Genomic DNA, 20,215 nt, shown 5'->3' on the forward strand with positions numbered 1-20,215 from the left:
AATATGGCAATTTCAGCACTCAGACCCTGGATAGCTCAGTCGGTAGAGCATCAGACTTTTAATCTGAGGGTCCAGGGTTCAAGTCCCTGTTCAGGCGAGTGTCTTTTAAACAATGGTTTTTTTGTTTGTGAAATGGACAATTTTGCAGAGTTTAAAATTATCCATTCCTGCAGGCAGCCATCTTTTAATTGTTGATGCTGATTATGTTCATTATTCAATGGGTAGGTGTATAGATTGGAAAGATTCTGTAGAATATTAAGAATGGACTTTATCACTCTTCAATATGCACACATTATTGGCATCTAGTAATATAATCATCACAAAGTAGTATCGCTACATGTCAGTTCTAAAGACTTTATTTAATCAGGAACTCAAATCCATCCTTCTTTGATAGGCACACAGTGATTAAATTAGCCAAGTAATAAATCAAACCTCTTTGACAAAAATAATTGAATGTGATTATTGAAGTAAGGTGATACTTAACGAATCTAAGGATTTACATCTTAAACACAGAGGAAACTAAAATATATTTCATCAAGATACCCTACAAGCCAAGTCTTTAAGTTCATGATTGCAGTAACACATATATTTTTCCACATTTTTTGTAATTGCACAGCAAATTGTCATGTTTTATATATTTCGAGCAGTTTCTAATATGGCAAATTCAGTGCTCAGAGCCTGGATAGCTCAGTCGGTAGAGCTTCAGACTTTTAATCTGAGGGTCCAGGGTTCAAGTCCCTGTTCAGGCGAGTGTCTTTTAAACAATGGTGTTTTTGTTTGTGAAATGGACAATTTTGCAGAGTTTAAAATTATACATTCCTGCAGGCAGCCATCTTTTAATTGTTGATGCTGATTATGTTCATGATTCAATGGGAAGGTGTATAGATTGGAAAGATTCTGTAGAATATTAAGAATGGACTTTATCACTCTTCAATATGCACACATTATTGGAATCTAGTAATATAATCATCACAAAGTAGTATCGCTACATGTCAGTTCTAAAGACTTTATTTAATCAGGAACTCAAATCCATCCTTCTTTGATAGGCACACAGTGATTAAATTAGACAAGTAATAAATCAAACTTCTTTGACAAAAATAATTGAATGTGATTATTGAAGTAAGGTGATACTTAACGAATCTAAGGATTTACATCTTAAACACAGAGGAAACTAAAATATATTTCATCAAGATACCCTACAAGCCAAGTCTTTCAGTTCATGATTGCAGTAACACATATATTTTTCCACATTTTTTGTAATTGCACAGCAAATTGTCATGTTTTATATATTTCGAGCAGTTTCTAATATGGCAACTTCAGAGCTCAGAGCCTGGATAGCTCAGTCGGTAGAGCTTCAGACTTTTAATCTGAGGGTCCAGGGTTCAAGTTCCTGTTCAGGCAAGTGTCTTTTAAACAATGGTGTTTTTGTTTGTGAAATGGACAATTTTGCAGAGTATAAAATTATCCATTCCTACAGGTAGCCATCTTTTAATTGTTGATGCTGATTATGTTTATTATTCAATGGGAAGGTGAATAGATTGGAAAGATTCTGTAGAATATTAAGAATGGACTTTATCACTCTTCAATAGGCACACATTATTGGCATCTAGTAATATAATCATCACAAAGTAGTATCGCTACATGTCAGTTCTAAAGACTTTATTTCATCAGAAACTCAAATCCATCCTTCTTTGATAGGCACACAGTGATTAAATTAGACAAATAATAAATCAAACCTCTTTGACAAAAATAATTGAATGTGATTATTGAAGTAAGGTGATACTTAACGAATCTAAGAATTTACATCTTAAACACAGAGGAAACTAAAATATATTTCATCAAGATACCCTACAAGCCAAGTCTTTCAGTTCATGATTGCAGTAACACATATATTTTTCCACATTTTTTGTAATTGCACAGCAAATTGTCATGTTTTATATATTTCGAGCAGTTTCTAATATGGCAACTTCAGTGCTCAGAGCCTGGATAGCTCAGTCGGTAGAGCTTCAGACTTTTAATCTGAGGGTCCAGGGTTCAAGTTCCTGTTCAGGCTAGTGTCTTTTAAACAATGGTGTTTTTGTTTGTGAAATGGACAATTTTGCAGAGTATAAAATTATCCATACCTACAGGTAGCCATCTTTTAATTGTTGATGCTGATTATGTTCATTATTCAATGGGAAGGTGAATAGATTGGAAAGATTCTGTAGAATATTAAGAATGGACTTTATCACTCTTCAATAGGCACACATTATTGGCATCTAGTAATATAATCATCACAAAGTAGTATCGCTACATGTCAGTTCTAAAGACTTTATTTCATCAGGAACTCAAATCCATCCTTCTTTGATAGGCACACAGTGATTAAATTAGACAAATAATAAATCAAACCTCTTTGACAAAAATAATTGAATGTGATTATTGAAGTAAGGTGATACTTAACGAATCTAAGAATTTACATCTTAAACACAGAGGAAACTAAAATATATTTCATCAAGATACCCTACAAGCAAAGTCTTTCAGTTCATGATTGCAGTAACACATATATTTTTCCACATTTTTTGTAATTGCACATCAAATTGTCATGTTTTATATATTTCGAGCAGTTTCCAATATGGCAACTTCAGTGTTCAGAGAATGGATAGCTCAGTCGGTAGAGCATCAGACTTTTAATCTGAGGGTCCAGGGTTCAAGTCCCTGTTCAGGCGAGTGTCTTTTAAACAATGGTGTTTTTGTTTGTGAAATGGACAATTTTGCAGAGTTTAAAATTATCCATTCCTGCAGGCAGCCATCTTTTAATTGTTGATGCTGATTATGTTCATTATTCAATGGGAAGGTTAATAGATTGGAAAGATTCTGTAGAATATTAAGAATGGACTTTATCACTCTTCAATAGGCACACATTATTGGCATCTAGTAATATAATCATCACAAAGTAGTATCGCTACATGTTAGTTCTAAAGACTTTATTTCATCAGGAACTCAAATCCATCCTTCTTTGATAGGCACACAGTGATTAAATTAGACAAGTAATAAATCAAACCTCTTTGACAAAATAATTGAATGTGATTATTGAAGTAAGGTGATACTTAACGAATCTAAGGATTTACATCTTAAACACAGAGGAAACTAAAATATATTTCATCAAGAGACCCTACAAGCCAAGTCTTTTAGTTCATGATAGCAGTAACACATATATTTTTCCACATTTTTTGTAATTGAACAGCAAATTGTCATGTTTTATATATATTTCGTGCAGTTTCCAATATGGCAATTTCAGCGCTCAGACCCTGGATAGCTCAGTCGGTAGAGCATCAGACTTTTAATCTGAGGGTCCAGGGTTCAAGTCCCTGTTCAGGCGAGTGTCTTTTAAACAATGGTTTTTTTGTTTGTGAAATGGACAATTTTGCAGAGTTTAAAATCATCCATTCCTGCAGGCAGCCATCTTTTAATTGTTGATGCTTATGTTCATTATTCAATGGGAAGGTGAAAAGATTGGAAAGATTCTGTAGAATATTAAGAATGGACTTTATCACTCTTCAATAGGCACAAATTGTTGGCATCTAGTAATATAATCATCACAAAGTAGTATCGCTACATGTTAGTTCTAAAGACTTTATTTCATCAGGAACTCAAATCCATCCTTCTTTGATAGGCACACAGTGGTTAAATTAGACAAGTAATAAATCAAACCTCTTTGACAAAAATAATTGAATGTGATTATTGAAGTAAGGTGATACTTAACGAATCTAAGGATTTACATCTTAAACACAGAGGAAACTAAAATATATTTCATCAAGATACCCTACAAGCCAAGTCTTTCAGTTCATGATTGCAGTAACACATATATTTTTCCACATTTTTTGTAATTGCACATCAAATTGTCATGTTTTACATATTTTGAGCAGTTTCCAATATGGCAACTTCAGTGTTCAGAGAATGGATAGCTCAGTCGGTAGAGCATCAGACTTTTAATCTGAGGGTTCAGGGTTCAAGTCCCTATTCAGGCGAGTGTCTTTTAAACAATGGTGTTTTTGTTTGTGAAATGGAAAATTTTGCAGAGTTTAAAATTATCCATTCCTGCAGGCAGCCATCTTTTAATTGTTGATGCTGATTATGTTCATTATTCAATGGGAAGGTTAATAGATTGGAAAGATTCTGTAGAATATTAAGAATGGACTTTATAACTCTTCAATAGGCACACATTATTGGCATCTAGTAATATAATCATCACAAAGTAGTATCGCTACATGTCAGTTCTAAAGACTTTATTTAATCAGGAACTCAAATCCATCCTTCTTTGATAGGCACACAGTGATTAAATTAGACAAGTAATAAATCAAACTTCTTTGACAAAAATAATTGAATGTGATTATTGAAGTAAGGTTATACTTAACGAATCTAAGGATTTACATCTTAAACACAGAGGAAACTAAAATATATTTCATCAAGATACCCTACAAGCCAAGTCTTTCAGTTCATGATTGCAGTAACACATATATTTTTCCACATTTTTTGTAATTGCACAGCAAATTGTCATGTTTTATATATTTCGAGCAGTTTCTAATATGGCAACTTCAGTGCTCAGAGCCTGGATATCTCAGTCGGTAGAGCTTCAGACTTTTAATCTGAGGGTCCAGGGTTCAAGTCCCTGTTCAGGTGAGTGTCTTTTAAACAATGGTGTTTTTGTTTGTGAAATGGACAATTTTGCAGAGTTTAAAATTATCCATTCCTGCAGGCAGCCATCTTTTAATTGTTGATGCTGATTATGTTCATTATTCAATGGGAAGGTGTATAGATTGGAAAGATTCTGTAGAATATTAAGAATGGACTTTATCACTCTTCAATATGCACACATTATTGGCATCTAGTAATATAATCATCACAAATTAGTATCGCTACATGTCAGTTCTAAAGACTTTATTTAATCAGGAACTCAAATCCATCCTTCTTTGATAGGCACACAGTGATTAAATTAGACAAGTAATAAATCAAACCTCTTTGACAAAAATAATTGAATGTGATTATTGAAGTAAGGTGATACTTAACGAATCTAAGGATTTACATCTTAAACACAGAGGAAACTAAAATATATTTCATCAAGATACCCTACAAGCCAAGTCTTTAAGTTCATGATTGCAGTAACACATATATTTTTCCAAATTTTTTGTAATTGCACAGCAAATTGTCATGTTTTATATATTTCGAGCAGTTTCTAATATGGCAAATTCAGTGCTCAGAGCCTGGATAGCTCAGTCGGTAGAGCTTCAGACTTTTAATCTGAGGGTCCAGGGTTCAAGTCCCTGTTCAGGCGACTGTCTTTTAAACAATGGTGTTTTTGTTTGTGAAATGGACAATTTTGCAGAGTTTAAAATTATCCATTCCTGCAGGCAGCCATCTTTTAATTGTTGATGCTGATTATGTTCATTATTCAATGGGAAGGTGTATAGATTGGAAAGATTCTGTAGAATATTAAGAATGGACTTTATCACTCTTCAATATGCACACATTATTGGCATCTAGTAATATAATCATCACAAAGTAGTATCGCTACATGTCAGTTCTAAAGACTTTATTTAATCAGGAACTCAAATCCATCCTTCTTTGATAGGCACACAGTGATTAAATTAGACAAGTAATAAATCAAACTTCTTTGACAAAAATAATTGAATGTGATTATTGAAGTAAGGTGATACTTAACGAATCTAAGGATTTACATCTTAAACACAGAGGAAACTAAAATATATTTCATCAAGATACCCTACAAGCCAAGTCTTTCAGTTCATGATTGCAGTAACACATATATTTTTCCACATTTTTTGTAATTGCACAGCAAATTGTCATGTTTTATATATTTCGAGCAGTTTCTAATATGGCAACTTCAGAGCTCAGAGCCTGGATAGCTCAGTTGGTAGAGCTTCAGACTTTTAATCTGAGGGTCCAGGGTTCAAGTTCCTGTTCAGGCGAGTGTCTTTTAAACAATGGTGTTTTTGTTTGTGAAATGGACAATTTTGCAGAGTATAAAATTATCCATTCCTACAGGTAGCCATCTTTTAATTGTTGATGCTGATTATGTTCATTATTCAATGGGAAGGTGAATAGATTGGAAAGATTCTGTAGAATATTAAGAATGGACTTTATCACTCTTCAATAGGCACACATTATTGGCATCTAGTAATATAATCATCACAAAGTAGTATCGCTACATGTCAGTTCTAAAGACTTTATTTCATCAGGAACTCAAATCCATCCTTCTTTGATAGGCACACAGTGATTAAATTAGACAAGTAATAAATCAAACTTCTTTGACAAAAATAATTGAATGTGATTATTGAAGTAAGGTGATACTTAACGAATCTAAGGATTTACATCTTAAACACAGAGGAAACTAAAATATATTTCATCAAGATACCCTACAAGCCAAGTCTTTCAGTTCATGATTGCAGTAACACATATATTTTTCCACATTTTTTGTAATTGCACATCAAATTGTCATGTTTTATATATTTCGAGCAGTTTCCAATATGGCAACTTCAGTGTTCAGAGAATGGATAGCTCAGTCGGTAGAGCATCAGACTTTTAATCTGAGGGTCCAGGGTTCAAGTCCCTATTCAGGCGAGTGTCTTTTAAACAATGGTGTTTTTGTTTGTGAAATGGACAATTTTGCAGAGTTTAAAATTATCCATTCCTGCAGGCAGCCATCTTTTAATTGTTGATGCTGATTATGTTCATTATTCAATGGGAAGGTTAATAGATTGGAAAGATTCTGTAGAATATTAAGAATGGACTTTATAACTCTTCAATAGGCACACATTATTGGCATCTAGTAATATAATCATCACAAAGTAGTATCGCTACATGTCAGTTCTAAAGACTTTATTTAATCAGGTACTCAAATCCATCCTTCTTTGATAGGCACACAGTGATTAAATTAGACAAGTAATAAATCAAACTTCTTTGACAAAAATAATTGAATGTGATTATTGAAGTAAGGTTATACTTAACGAATCTAAGGATTTACATCTTAAACACAGAGGAAACTAAAATATATTTCATCAAGATACCCTACAAGCCAAGTCTTTCAGTTCATGATTGCAGTAACACATATATTTTTCCACATTTTTTGTAATTGCACAGCAAATTGTCATGTTTTATATATTTCGAGCAGTTTCTAATATGGCAACTTTAGTGCTCAGAGCCTGGATAGCTCAGTTGGTAGAGCTTCAGACTTTTAATCTGAGGGTCTAGGGTTCAAGTTCCTGTTCAGGCTAGTGTCTTTTAAACAATGGAGTTTTTGTTTGTGAAATGGACAATTTTGCAGAGTATAAAATTATCCATACCTACAGGTAACCATCTTTTAATTGTTGATGCTGATTATGTTCATTATTCAATGGGAAGGTGAATAGATTGGAAAGATTCTGTAGAATATTAAGAATGGACTTTATCACTCTTCAATAGGCACACATTATTGGCATCTAGTAATATAATCATCACAAAGTAGTATCGCTACATGTCAGTTCTAAAGACTTTATTTCATCAGGAACTCAAATCCATCCTTCTTTGATAGGCACACAGTGATTAAATTAGACAAATAATAAATCAAACCTCTTTGACAAAAATAATTGAATGTGATTATTTAAGTAAGGTGATACTTAACGAATCTAAGAATTTACATCTTAAACACAGAGGAAACTAAAATATATTTCATCAAGATACCCTACAAGCCAAGTCTTTCAGTTCATGATTGCAGTAACACATATATTTTTCCACATTTTTTGTAATTGCACATCAAATTGTCATGTTTTATATATTTCGAGCAGTTTCCAATATGGCAACTTCAGTGTTCAGAGAATGGATAGCTCAGTCAGTAGAGCATCAGACTTTTAATCTGAGGGTCCAGGGTTCAAGTCCCTATTCAGGCGAGTGTCTTTCAAACAATGGTGATTTTGTTTGTGAAATGGACAATTTTGCAGAGTTTAAAATTATCCATTCCTGCAGGCAGCCATCTTTTAATTGTTGATGCTGATTATGTTCATTATTCAATGGGAAGGTTAATAGATTGGAAAGATTCTGTAGAATATTAAGAATGGACTTTATCACTCTTCAATAGGCACACATTATTGGCATCTAGTAATATAATCATCACAAAGTAGTATCGCTACATGTTAGTTCTAAAGACTTTATTTCATCAGGAACTCAAATCCATCCTTCTTTGATAGGCACACAGTGATTAAATTAGACAAGTAATAAATCAAACCTCTTTGACAAAAATAATTGAATGTGATTATTGAAGTAAGGTGATATTTAACGAATCTAAGGATTTACATCTTAAACACAGAGGAAACTAAAATATATTTCATCAAGAGACCCTACAAGCCAAGTCTTTTAGTTCATGATAGCAGTAACACATATATTTTTCCAAATTTTTTGTAATTGAACAGCAAATTGACATGTTTTATATATTTCGAGCAGTTTCCAATATGGCAATTTCAGTGCTTAGAGCCTGGATAGCTCAGTCGGTAGAGCATCAGACTTTTAATCTGAGGGTCCAGGGTTCAAGTCCCTGTTCAGGCGAGTGTCTTTTAAACAATGGTGTTTTTGTTTGTGAAATGGACAATTTTGCAGAGTTTAAAATCATCCATTCCTGCAGGCAGCCATCTTTTAATTGTTGATGCTGATTATGTTCATTATTCAATGGGAAGGTGTATAGATTGGAGAGATTCTTTAGAATATTAAGAATGGACTTTATCACTCTTCAATAGGCACACATTATTGGCATCTAGTAATATAGTCGTCACAAAGTAGTATCACTACATGTCAGTTCTAAAGACTTTGTTTCATCAGGAACTCAAATCCATCCTTCTTTGATAGGCACACAGTGATTAAATTAGACTAGTAATAAATCAATCCTCTTTGACAAAAATAATTGAATGTGATTATTGAAGTGAGGTGATACTTAAAGCATCTAAGGATTTACAACTTAAACACAGAGGAAACTAAAATATATTTCATCAAGAGACCCTACAAGCCAAGTCTTTCAGTTCATGATCGCAGTAACACATATATTTATCCACATTTTTTGTATTTGCACAGCAAATTGTCATGTTTTATATATTTCAAGCAGTTTCCAATATGGCAACTTCAGCACTCAGAGCCTGGATAGCTCAGTCGGTAGAGCATCAGACTTTTAATCTGAGGGTCCAGGGTTCAAGTCCCTGTTCAGGCGAGTGTCTTTTAAACAATGGTGTTTTTGTTTGTGAAATGGACAATTTTGCAGAGTTTAAAATTATCCATTCCTGCAGGCAGCCATCTATTAATTGTTGATGCTGATTATGTTCATTATTCAATGGGAAGGTGAATAGATTGGAAAGATTCTGTAGAATATTAAGAATGGACTTTATCACTCTTCAATAGGCACACATTATTGGCATCTAGTAATATAATCATCACAAAGTAGTATCACTACATGTCAGTTCTAAAGACTTTGTTTCATCAGGAACTCAAATCCATCCTTCTTTGATAGGCACACAGTGATTAAATTAGACAAGTAATAAATCAAACCTCTTTGACAAATATATTTGAATGTGATTATTGAAGTGAGGTGATACTTAAAGCATTTAAGGAGTTACAACTTAAACACAGAGGAAACTAAAATATATTTCATCAAGAGACCCTACAAGCCAAGTCTTTCAGTTCATGATTGCAGTAACACATATATTTTTACACATTTTTTGTAATTGCACAGCAAATTGTCATGTTTTATATATTTCGAGCAGTTTCCAATATGGCAACTTCAGTGCTCAGAGCCTGGATAGCTCAGTCGGTAGAGCATCAGACTTTTAATCTGAGGGTCCAGGGTTCAAGTCCCTGTTCAGGCTAGTGTCTATTAAACAATGTTGTTTTTGTTTGTGAAATGGACAATTTTGCAAAGTTTAAAATTATCCATTCCTGCAGGCAGCCATCTTTTAATTGTTGATGCTGATTATGTTTATTATTCAATGGGAAGGTGAATAGATTGGAAAGATTCTGTAGAATATTAAGAATGGACTTTATCACTCTTCAATAGGCACACATTATTGGCATCTAGTAATATAATCATCACAAAGTAGTATCGCTACATGTCAGTTCTAAAGACTTTATTTCATCAGGAACTCAAATCCATCCTTCTTTGATAGGCACACAGTGATTAAATTAGACAAGTAATAAATCAAACCTCTTTGACAAAAATAATTGAATGTGATTATTGAAGTAAGGTGATACTTAACGAATCTAAGGATTTACATCTTAAACACAGAGGAAACTAAAATATATTTCATCAAGAGACCCTACAAGCCAAGTCTTTCAGTTTATGATAGCTGTAACACATATTTTTCCACATTTTTTGTAATTGCACAGCAAATTGTCATGTTTTATATATTTCGAGCAGTTTCCAATATGGCAACTTCAGTGTTCAGAGCCTGGATAGCTCAGTCGGTAGAGCATCAGACTTTTAATCTGAGGGTCCAGGGTTCAAGTCCCTGTTCAGGCGAGTGTCTTCTAAACGACGGTGTTTTTGTTTGTGAAATGGACAATTTTGCAGAGTTTAAAATCATCCATTCCTGCAGGCAGCCATCTTTTAATTGTTGATGCTGATTATGTTCATTATTCAATGGGAAGGTGTATAGATTGGAGAGATTCTTTAGAATATTAAGAATGGACTTTATCACTCTTCAATAGGCACACATTATTGGCATCTAGTAATATAGTCATCACAAAGTAGTATCACTACATGTCAGTTCTAAAGACTTTGTTTCATCAGGAACTCAAATCCATCCTTCTTTGATAGGCACACAGTGATTAAATTAGACAAGTAATAAATCAAACCTCTTAGACAAAAATAATTGAATGTGATTATTGAAGTGAGGTGATACTTAAAGCATCTAAGGATTTACAACTTAAACACAGAGGAAACTAAAATATATTTCATCAAGAGACCCTACAAGCCAAGTCTTTCAGTTCATGATTGCAGTAACACATATATTTTTCCACATTTTTTGTAATTGCACAGCAAATTGTCATGTTTTATATATTTCGAGCAGTTTCCAATATGGCAACTTCAGCACTCAGATCCTTGATAACTCAGTCGGTAGAGCATCAGACTTTTAATCTGAGGGTCCAGGGTTCAAGTCCCTGTTCAGGTGGGTGTCTTTTAAACAATGGTGTTTTTGTTTGTGAAATGGACATTATTGCAGAGTTTAAAATTATCCATTCCTGCAGGCAGCCATCTATTAATTGTTGATGCTGATTATGTTCATTATTCAATGGGAAGGTGAATAGATTGGAAAGATTCTGTAGAATATTAAGAATGGACTTTATCACTCTTCAATAGGCACACATTATTGGCATCTAGTAATATAATCATCACAAAGTAGTATCGCTACATGTCAGTTCTAAAGACTTTATTTCATCAGGAACTCAAATCCATCCTTCTTTGATAGGCACACAGTGATTAAATTAGACAAGTAATAAATCAAACCTCTTTGACAAAAATAATTGAATGTGATTATTGAAGTAAGGTAATACTTAACGAATCTAAGGATTTACATCTTAAACATAGAGGAAACTAAAATATATTTCATCAAGATACCCTACAAGCCAAGTCTTTAAGTTCATGATTGCAGTAACACATATATTTTTCCACATTTTTTGTAATTGCACAGCAAATTGTCATGTTTTATATATTTCGAGCAGTTTCTAATATGGCAAATTCAGTGCTCAGAGCCTGGATAGCTCAGTTGGTAGAGCTTCAGAATTTTATTCTGAGGGTCCAGGGTTCAAGTCCCTGTTCAGGCGAGTGTCTTTTATACAATGGTGTTTTTGTTTGTGAAATGGACAATTTTGCAGAGTATAAAATTATCCATTCCTGCAGGCAGCCATCTTTTAATTGTTGATGCTGATTATGTTCATTATTCAATGGGAAGGTGAATAGATTGGAAAGATTCTGTAGAATATTAAGAATGGACTTTATCACTCTTCAATAGGCACACATTATTGGCATCTAGTAATATAATCATCACAAAGTAGTATCGCTACATGTCAGTTCTAAAGACTTTATTTCATCAGGAACTCAAATCCATCCTTCTTTGATAGGCACACAGTGATTAAATTAGACAAATAATAAATCAAACCTCTTTGACAAAAATAATTGAATGTGATTATTGAAGTAAGGTGATACTTAACGAATCTAAGAATTTACATCTTAAACACAGAGGAAACTAAAATATATTTCATCAAGATACCCTACAAGCCAAGTCTTTCAGTACATGATTGCAGTAACACATATATTTTTCCACATTTTTTGTAATTGCACATCAAATTGTCATGTTTTATATATTTCGAGCAGTTTCTAATATGGCAAATTCAGTGCTCAGAGCCTGGATAGCTCAGTCGGTAGAGCTTCAGACTTTTAATCTGAGGGTCCAGGGTTCAAGTCCCTGTTCAGGCGAGTGTCTTTTAAACAATGGTGTTTTTGTTTGTGAAATGGACAATTTTGCAGAGTATAAAATTATCCATTCCTGCAGGCAGCCATCTTTTAATTGTTGATGCTGATTATGTTCATTATTCAATGGGAAGGTGAATAGATTGGAAAGATACTGTAGAATATTAAGAATGGACTTTATCACTCTTCAATAGGCACACATTATTGGCATCTAGTAATATAATCATCACAAAGTAGTATCGCTACATGTCAGTTCTAAAGACTTTATTTCATCAGGAACTCAAATCCATCCTTCTTTGATAGGCACACAGTGATTAAATTAGACAAATAATAAATCAAACCTCTTTGACAAAAATAATTGAATGTGATTATTGAAGTAAGGTGATACTTAACGAATCTAAGAATTTACATCTTAAACACAGAGGAAACTAAAATATATTTCATCAAGATACCCTACAAGCCAAGTCTTTCAGTTCATGATTGCAGTAACACATATATTTTTCCACATTTTTTGTAATTGCACATCAAATTGTCATGTTTTATATATTTCGAGCAGTTTCCAATATGGCAACTTCAGTGTTCAGAGAATGGATAGCTCAGTCGGTAGAGCATCAGACTTTTACTCTGAGGGTCCAGGGTTCAAGTCCCTGTTCAGGCGAGTGTCTTTTAAACAATGGTGTTTTTGTTTGTGAAATGGACAATTTTGCAGAGTTTAAAATTATCCATTCCTGCAGGCAGCCATCTTTTAATTGTTGATGCTGATTATGTTCATTATTCAATGGGAAGGTTAATAGATTGGAAAGATTCTGTAGAATATTAAGAATGGACTTTATCACTCTTCAATAGGCACACATTATTGGCGTCTAGTAATATAATCATCACAAAGTAGTATCGCTACATGTTAGTCCTAAAGACTTTATTTCATCAGGAACTCAAATCCATCCTTCTTTGATAGGCACACAGTGATTAAATTAGACAAGTAATAAATCAAACCTCTTTGACAAAAATAATTGAATGTGATTATTGAAGTAAGGTGATACTTAACGAATCTAAGGATTTACATCTTAAACACAGAGGAAACTAAAATATATTTCATCAAGAGACCCTACAAGCCAAGTCTTTTAGTTCATGATAGCAGTAACACATATATTTTTCCACATTTTTTGTAATTGAACAGCAAATTGTCATGTTTTATATATTTCGAGCAGTTTCCAATATGGCAATTTCAGCGCTCAGAGCCTGGATAGCTCAGTTTGTAGAGCAACAGACTTTTAATATTAGGGTCCAGGGTTCAAGTCCCTGTTCAGGCGAGTGTCTTTTAAACAATGGTTTTTTTGTTTGTGAAATGGACAATTTTGCAGAGTTTAAAATAATCCATTCCTGCAGGCAGCCATCTTTTAATTGTTGATGCTGATTATGTTCATTATTCAATGGGAAGGTGTATTGATTGGAGAGATTCTTTAGAATATTAAGAATGGACTTTATCACTCTTCAATAGGCACACATTATTGGCATCTAGTAATATAGTCATCACAAAGTAGTATCACTACATGTCAGTTCTAAAGACTTTGTTTCATCAGGAACTCAAATCCATCCTTCTTTGACAGGCACACAGTGATTAAATTAGACAAGTAATAAATCAAACCTCTTTGACAAAAATAATTGAATGTGATTATTGAAGTGAGGTGATACTTAAAGCATCTAAGGATTTACAACTTAAACACAGAGGAAACTAAAATATATTTCATCAAGAGACCCTACAAGCCAAGTCTTTCAGTTCATGATTGCAGTAACACATATATTTTTCCACATTTTTTGTAATTGCACAGCAAATTGTCATGTTTTATATATTTCGAGCAGTTTCCAATATGGCAACTTCAGCAGTCAGAGCCTGGATAGCTCAGTCGGTAGAGCGTCAGACTTTTAATCTGAGGGTCGAGGGTTCAAGTCCCTGTTCAGGTGAGTGTCTTTTAAACAATGGTCTTTTTGTTTGTGAAATGGACAATTTTGCAGAGTTTAAAATGATCCATTCCTGCAGGCAGCCATCTTTTAATTGTTGATGCTTATGTTCATTATTCAATGGGAAGGTGAAAAGATTGGAAAGATTCTGTAGAATATTAAGAATGGACTTTATCACTCTTCAATAGGCACAAATTGTTGGCATCTAGTAATATAATCATCACAAAGTAGTATCGCTACATGTTAGTTCTAAAGACTTTATTTCATCAGGAACTCAAATCCATCCTTCTTTGATAGGCACACAGTGGTTAAATTAGACAAGTAATAAATCAAACCTCTTTGACAAAAATAATTGAATGTGATTATTGAAGTAAGGTGATACTTAATGAATCTAAGGATTTACATCTTAAACACAGAGGAAACTAAAATATATTTCATCAAGAGACCCTGCAAGCCAAGTCTTTCAGTTCATGATTGCAGTAACACATTTATTTTTCCACATTTTTTGTAATTGCACAGCAAATTGTCATGTTTTATATATTTCGAGCAGTTTCCAATATGGCAACTTCAGCACTCAGAGCCAGGATAACTCAGTCGGTAGAGCATCAGACTTTTAATCTGAGGGTCCAGGGTTCAAGTCCCTATTCAGGCGAGTGTCTTTTAAACAATGGTGTTTTTGTTTGTGAAATGGACAATTTTGCAGAGTTTAAAATTATCCATTCCTGCAGGCAGCCATCTTTTAATTGTTGATGCTGATTATGTTCATTATTCAATGGGAAGGTTAATAGATTGGAAAGATTCTGTAGAATATTAAGAATGGACTTTATCACTCTTCAATAGGCACACATTATTGGCGTCTAGTAATATAATCATCACAAAGTAGTATCGCTACATGTTAGTCCTAAAGACTTTATTTCATCAGGAACTCAAATCCATCCTTCTTTGATAGGCACACAGTGATTAAATTAGACAAGTAATAAATCAAACCTCTTTGACAAAAATAATTGAATGTGATTATTGAAGTAAGGTGATACTTAACGAATCTAAGGATTTACATCTTAAACACAGAGGAAACTAAAATATATTTCATCAAGAGACCCTACAAGCCAAGTCTTTTAGTTCATGATAGCAGTAACACATATATTTTTCCACATTTTTTGTAATTGAACAGCAAATTGTCATGTTTTATATATTTCGAGCAGTTTCCAATATGGCAATTTCAGCGCTCAGAGCCTGGATAGCTCAGTTTGTAGAGCATCAGACTTTTAATCTTAGGGTCCAGGGTTCAAGTCCCTGTTCAGGCGAGTGTCTTTTAAACAATGGTTTTTTTGTTTGTGAAATGGACAATTTTGCAGAGTTTAAAATCATCCATTCCTGCAGGCAGCCATCTTTTAATTGTTGATGCTGATTATGTTCATTATTCAATGGGAAGGTGTATTGATTGGAGAGATTCTTTAGAATATTAAGAATGGACTTTATCACTCTTCAATAGGCACACATTATTGGCATCTAGTAATATAGTCATCACAAAGTAGTATCACTACATGTCAGTTCTAAAGACTTTGTTTCATCAGGAACTCAAATCCATCCTTCTTTGATAGGCACACAGTGATTAAATTAGACAAGTAATAAATCAAACCTCTTTGACAAAAATAATTGAATGTGATTATTGAAGTGAGGTGATACTTAAAGCATCTAAGGATTTACAACTTAAACACAGAGGAAACTAAAATATATTTCATCAAGAGACCCTACAAGCCAAGTCTTTCAGTTCATGATTGCAGTAACACATATATTTTTCCACATTTTTTGTAATTGCACAGCAAATTGTCATGTTTTATATATTTCGAGCAGTTTCCAATATGACAACTTCAGCAGTCAGAGCCTGGATAGCTCAGTCGGTAGAGCGTCAGACTTTTAATCTGAGGGTCCAGGGTTCAAGTCCCTGTTCAGGTGAGTGTCTTTTAAACAATGGTCTTTTTGTTTGTGAAATGGACAATTTTGCAGAGTTTAAAATTATCCATTCCTGCAGGCAGCCATCTTTTAATTGTTGATGCTTATGTTCATTATTCAATGGGAAGGTGAAAAGATTGGAAAGATTCTGTAGAATATTAAGAATGGACTTTATCACTCTTCAATAGGCACACATTATTGGCGTCTAGTAATATAATCATCACAAAGTAGTATCGCTACATGTTAGTCCTAAAGACTTTATTTCATCAGGAACTCAAATCCATCCTTCTTTGATAGGCACACAGTGATTAAATTAGACAAGTAATAAATCAAACCTCTTTGACAAAAATAATTGAATGTGATTATTGAAGTAAGGTGATACTTAACGAATCTAAGGATTTACATCTTAAACACAGAGGAAACTAAAATATATTTCATCAAGAGACCCTACAAGCCAAGTCTTTTAGTTCATGATAGCAGTAACACATATATTTTTCCACATTTTTTGTAATTGAACAGCAAATTGTCATGTTTTATATATTTCGAGCAGTTTCCAATATGGCAATTTCAGCGCTCAGAGCCTGGATAGCTCAGTTTGTAGAGCAACAGACTTTTAATATTAGGGTCCAGGGTTCAAGTCCCTGTTCAGGCGAGTGTCTTTTAAACAATGGTTTTTTTGTTTGTGAAATGGACAATTTTGCAGAGTTTAAAATAATCCATTCCTGCAGGCAGCCATCTTTTAATTGTTGATGCTGATTATGTTCATTATTCAATGGGAAGGTGTATTGATTGGAGAGATTCTTTAGAATATTAAGAATGGACTTTATCACTCTTCAATAGGCACACATTATTGGCATCTAGTAATATAGTCATCACAAAGTAGTATCACTACATGTCAGTTCTAAAGACTTTGTTTCATCAGGAACTCAAATCCATCCTTCTTTGACAGGCACACAGTGATTAAATTAGACAAGTAATAAATCAAACCTCTTTGACAAAAATAATTGAATGTGATTATTGAAGTGAGGTGATACTTAAAGCATCTAAGGATTTACAACTTAAACACAGAGGAAACTAAAATATATTTCATCAAGAGACCCTACAAGCCAAGTCTTTCAGTTCATGATTGCAGTAACACATATATTTTTCCACATTTTTTGTAATTGCACAGCAAATTGTCATGTTTTATATATTTCGAGCAGTTTCCAATATGGCAACTTCAGCAGTCAGAGCCTGGATAGCTCAGTCGGTAGAGCGTCAGACTTTTAATCTGAGGGTCGAGGGTTCAAGTCCCTGTTCAGGTGAGTGTCTTTTAAACAATGGTCTTTTTGTTTGTGAAATGGACAATTTTGCAGAGTTTAAAATGATCCATTCCTGCAGGCAGCCATCTTTTAATTGTTGATGCTTATGTTCATTATTCAATGGGAAGGTGAAAAGATTGGAAAGATTCTGTAGAATATTAAGAATGGACTTTATCACTCTTCAATAGGCACAAATTGTTGGCATCTAGTAATATAATCATCACAAAGTAGTATCGCTACATGTTAGTTCTAAAGACTTTATTTCATCAGGAACTCAAATCCATCCTTCTTTGATAGGCACACAGTGGTTAAATTAGACAAGTAATAAATCAAACCTCTTTGACAAAAATAATTGAATGTGATTATTGAAGTAAGGTGATACTTAATGAATCTAAGGATTTACATCTTAAACACAGAGGAAACTAAAATATATTTCATCAAGAGACCCTGCAAGCCAAGTCTTTCAGTTCATGATTGCAGTAACACATTTATTTTTCCACATTTTTTGTAATTGCACAGCAAATTGTCATGTTTTATATATTTCGAGCAGTTTCCAATATGGCAACTTCAGCACTCAGAGCCAGGATAACTCAGTCGGTAGAGCATCAGACTTTTAATCTGAGGGTCCAGGGTTCAAGTCCCTATTCAGGCGAGTGTCTTTTAAACAATGGTGTTTTTGTTTGTGAAATGGACAATTTTGCAGAGTTTAAAATTATCCATTCCTGCAGGCAGCCATCTTTTAATTGTTGATGCTGATTATGTTCATTATTCAATGGGAAGGTTAATAGATTGGAAAGATTCTGTAGAATATTAAGAATGGACTTTATCACTCTTCAATAGGCACACATTATTGGCGTCTAGTAATATAATCATCACAAAGTAGTATCGCTACATGTTAGTCCTAAAGACTTTATTTCATCAGGAACTCAAATCCATCCTTCTTTGATAGGCACACAGTGATTAAATTAGACAAGTAATAAATCAAACCTCTTTGACAAAAATAATTGAATGTGATTATTGAAGTAAGGTGATACTTAACGAATCTAAGGATTTACATCTTAAACACAGAGGAAACTAAAATATATTTCATCAAGAGACCCTACAAGCCAAGTCTTTTAGTTCATGATAGCAGTAACACATATATTTTTCCACATTTTTTGTAATTGAACAGCAAATTGTCATGTTTTATATATTTCGAGCAGTTTCCAATATGGCAATTTCAGCGCTCAGAGCCTGGATAGCTCAGTTTGTAGAGCATCAGACTTTTAATCTTAGGGTCCAGGGTTCAAGTCCCTGTTCAGGCGAGTGTCTTTTAAACAATGGTTTTTTTGTTTGTGAAATGGACAATTTTGCAGAGTTTAAAATCATCCATTCCTGCAGGCAGCCATCTTTTAATTGTTGATGCTGATTATGTTCATTATTCAATGGGAAGGTGTATTGATTGGAGAGATTCTTTAGAATATTAAGAATGGACTTTATCACTCTTCAATAGGCACACATTATTGGCATCTAGTAATATAGTCATCACAAAGTAGTATCACTACATGTCAGTTCTAAAGACTTTGTTTCATCAGGAACTCAAATCCATCCTTCTTTGATAGGCACACAGTGATTAAATTAGACAAGTAATAAATCAAACCTCTTTGACAAAAATAATTGAATGTGATTATTGAAGTGAGGTGATACTTAAAGCATCTAAGGATTTACAACTTAAACACAGAGGAAACTAAAATATATTTCATCAAGAGACCCTACAAGCCAAGTCTTTCAGTTCATGATTGCAGTAACACATATATTTTTCCACATTTTTTGTAATTGCACAGCAAATTGTCATGTTTTATATATTTCGAGCAGTTTCCAATATGACAACTTCAGCAGTCAGAGCCTGGATAGCTCAGTCGGTAGAGCGTCAGACTTTTAATCTGAGGGTCCAGGGTTCAAGTCCCTGTTCAGGTGAGTGTCTTTTAAACAATGGTCTTTTTGTTTGTGAAATGGACAATTTTGCAGAGTTTAAAATTATCCATTCCTGCAGGCAGCCATCTTTTAATTGTTGATGCTTATGTTCATTATTCAATGGGAAGGTGAAAAGATTGGAAAGATTCTGTAGAATATTAAGAATGGACTTTATCACTCTTCAATAGGCACAAATTGTTGGCATCTAGTAATATAATCATCACAAAGTAGTATCGCTACATGTTAGTTCTAAAGACTTTATTTCATCAGGAACTCAAATCCATCCTTCTTTGATAGGCACACAGTGGTTAAATTAGACAAGTAATAAATCAAACCTCTTTGACAAAAATAATTGAATGTGATTATTGAAGTAAGGTGATACTTAATGAATCTAAGGATTTACATCTTAAACACAGAGGAAACTAAAATATATTTCATCAAGAGACCCTGCAAGCCAAGTCTTTCAGTTCATGATTGCAGTAACACATATATTTTTCCACATTTTTTGTAATTGCACAGCAAATTGTCATGTTTTATATATTTCGAGCAGTTTCCAATATGGCAACTTCAGCAC

General features: G+C 33.6%; 21 non-coding genes across 21 annotated transcripts; all 21 read left to right on the forward strand.

Annotated features, from left to right (window-relative positions):
- The first annotated feature begins 24 nt into the window (after positions 1-24).
- Positions 25-97, forward strand: TRNAK-UUU (transfer RNA lysine (anticodon UUU)). The gene has a single exon. It is a non-coding gene; the product is annotated as a tRNA-Lys (tRNA).
- A 579-nt stretch (positions 98-676) lies between these two features.
- TRNAK-UUU (transfer RNA lysine (anticodon UUU)) lies at positions 677-749 on the forward strand. Its single transcript has one exon. It is a non-coding gene; the product is annotated as a tRNA-Lys (tRNA).
- Positions 750-1,328: 579 nt separating this feature from the next.
- TRNAK-UUU (transfer RNA lysine (anticodon UUU)) lies at positions 1,329-1,401 on the forward strand. Its single transcript has one exon. It is a non-coding gene; the product is annotated as a tRNA-Lys (tRNA).
- A 579-nt stretch (positions 1,402-1,980) lies between these two features.
- On the forward strand, positions 1,981-2,053 carry TRNAK-UUU (transfer RNA lysine (anticodon UUU)). Its single transcript has one exon. It is a non-coding gene; the product is annotated as a tRNA-Lys (tRNA).
- Positions 2,054-3,285: 1,232 nt separating this feature from the next.
- TRNAK-UUU (transfer RNA lysine (anticodon UUU)) lies at positions 3,286-3,358 on the forward strand. The gene has a single exon. It is a non-coding gene; the product is annotated as a tRNA-Lys (tRNA).
- A 1,228-nt stretch (positions 3,359-4,586) lies between these two features.
- TRNAK-UUU (transfer RNA lysine (anticodon UUU)) lies at positions 4,587-4,659 on the forward strand. Its single transcript has one exon. It is a non-coding gene; the product is annotated as a tRNA-Lys (tRNA).
- A 579-nt stretch (positions 4,660-5,238) lies between these two features.
- On the forward strand, positions 5,239-5,311 carry TRNAK-UUU (transfer RNA lysine (anticodon UUU)). Its single transcript has one exon. It is a non-coding gene; the product is annotated as a tRNA-Lys (tRNA).
- Positions 5,312-5,890: 579 nt separating this feature from the next.
- Positions 5,891-5,963, forward strand: TRNAK-UUU (transfer RNA lysine (anticodon UUU)). Its single transcript has one exon. It is a non-coding gene; the product is annotated as a tRNA-Lys (tRNA).
- Positions 5,964-7,194: 1,231 nt separating this feature from the next.
- TRNAK-UUU (transfer RNA lysine (anticodon UUU)) lies at positions 7,195-7,267 on the forward strand. Its single transcript has one exon. It is a non-coding gene; the product is annotated as a tRNA-Lys (tRNA).
- Positions 7,268-8,498: 1,231 nt separating this feature from the next.
- TRNAK-UUU (transfer RNA lysine (anticodon UUU)) lies at positions 8,499-8,571 on the forward strand. Its single transcript has one exon. It is a non-coding gene; the product is annotated as a tRNA-Lys (tRNA).
- Positions 8,572-9,150: 579 nt separating this feature from the next.
- On the forward strand, positions 9,151-9,223 carry TRNAK-UUU (transfer RNA lysine (anticodon UUU)). Its single transcript has one exon. It is a non-coding gene; the product is annotated as a tRNA-Lys (tRNA).
- Positions 9,224-9,802: 579 nt separating this feature from the next.
- On the forward strand, positions 9,803-9,875 carry TRNAK-UUU (transfer RNA lysine (anticodon UUU)). The gene has a single exon. It is a non-coding gene; the product is annotated as a tRNA-Lys (tRNA).
- Positions 9,876-10,452: 577 nt separating this feature from the next.
- Positions 10,453-10,525, forward strand: TRNAK-UUU (transfer RNA lysine (anticodon UUU)). The gene has a single exon. It is a non-coding gene; the product is annotated as a tRNA-Lys (tRNA).
- Positions 10,526-11,756: 1,231 nt separating this feature from the next.
- On the forward strand, positions 11,757-11,829 carry TRNAK-UUU (transfer RNA lysine (anticodon UUU)). Its single transcript has one exon. It is a non-coding gene; the product is annotated as a tRNA-Lys (tRNA).
- Positions 11,830-12,408: 579 nt separating this feature from the next.
- TRNAK-UUU (transfer RNA lysine (anticodon UUU)) lies at positions 12,409-12,481 on the forward strand. The gene has a single exon. It is a non-coding gene; the product is annotated as a tRNA-Lys (tRNA).
- A 1,883-nt stretch (positions 12,482-14,364) lies between these two features.
- Positions 14,365-14,437, forward strand: TRNAK-UUU (transfer RNA lysine (anticodon UUU)). The gene has a single exon. It is a non-coding gene; the product is annotated as a tRNA-Lys (tRNA).
- A 1,228-nt stretch (positions 14,438-15,665) lies between these two features.
- Positions 15,666-15,738, forward strand: TRNAK-UUU (transfer RNA lysine (anticodon UUU)). The gene has a single exon. It is a non-coding gene; the product is annotated as a tRNA-Lys (tRNA).
- A 579-nt stretch (positions 15,739-16,317) lies between these two features.
- On the forward strand, positions 16,318-16,390 carry TRNAK-UUU (transfer RNA lysine (anticodon UUU)). The gene has a single exon. It is a non-coding gene; the product is annotated as a tRNA-Lys (tRNA).
- Positions 16,391-17,618: 1,228 nt separating this feature from the next.
- Positions 17,619-17,691, forward strand: TRNAK-UUU (transfer RNA lysine (anticodon UUU)). The gene has a single exon. It is a non-coding gene; the product is annotated as a tRNA-Lys (tRNA).
- A 1,228-nt stretch (positions 17,692-18,919) lies between these two features.
- TRNAK-UUU (transfer RNA lysine (anticodon UUU)) lies at positions 18,920-18,992 on the forward strand. Its single transcript has one exon. It is a non-coding gene; the product is annotated as a tRNA-Lys (tRNA).
- Positions 18,993-19,571: 579 nt separating this feature from the next.
- Positions 19,572-19,644, forward strand: TRNAK-UUU (transfer RNA lysine (anticodon UUU)). The gene has a single exon. It is a non-coding gene; the product is annotated as a tRNA-Lys (tRNA).
- Positions 19,645-20,215: the final 571 nt, after the last annotated feature.

Source organism: Pseudophryne corroboree, chromosome 1 (genome assembly GCF_028390025.1).
Source record: "Pseudophryne corroboree isolate aPseCor3 chromosome 1, aPseCor3.hap2, whole genome shotgun sequence".
NCBI classification, from domain to species: domain Eukaryota; kingdom Metazoa; phylum Chordata; class Amphibia; order Anura; family Myobatrachidae; genus Pseudophryne; species Pseudophryne corroboree.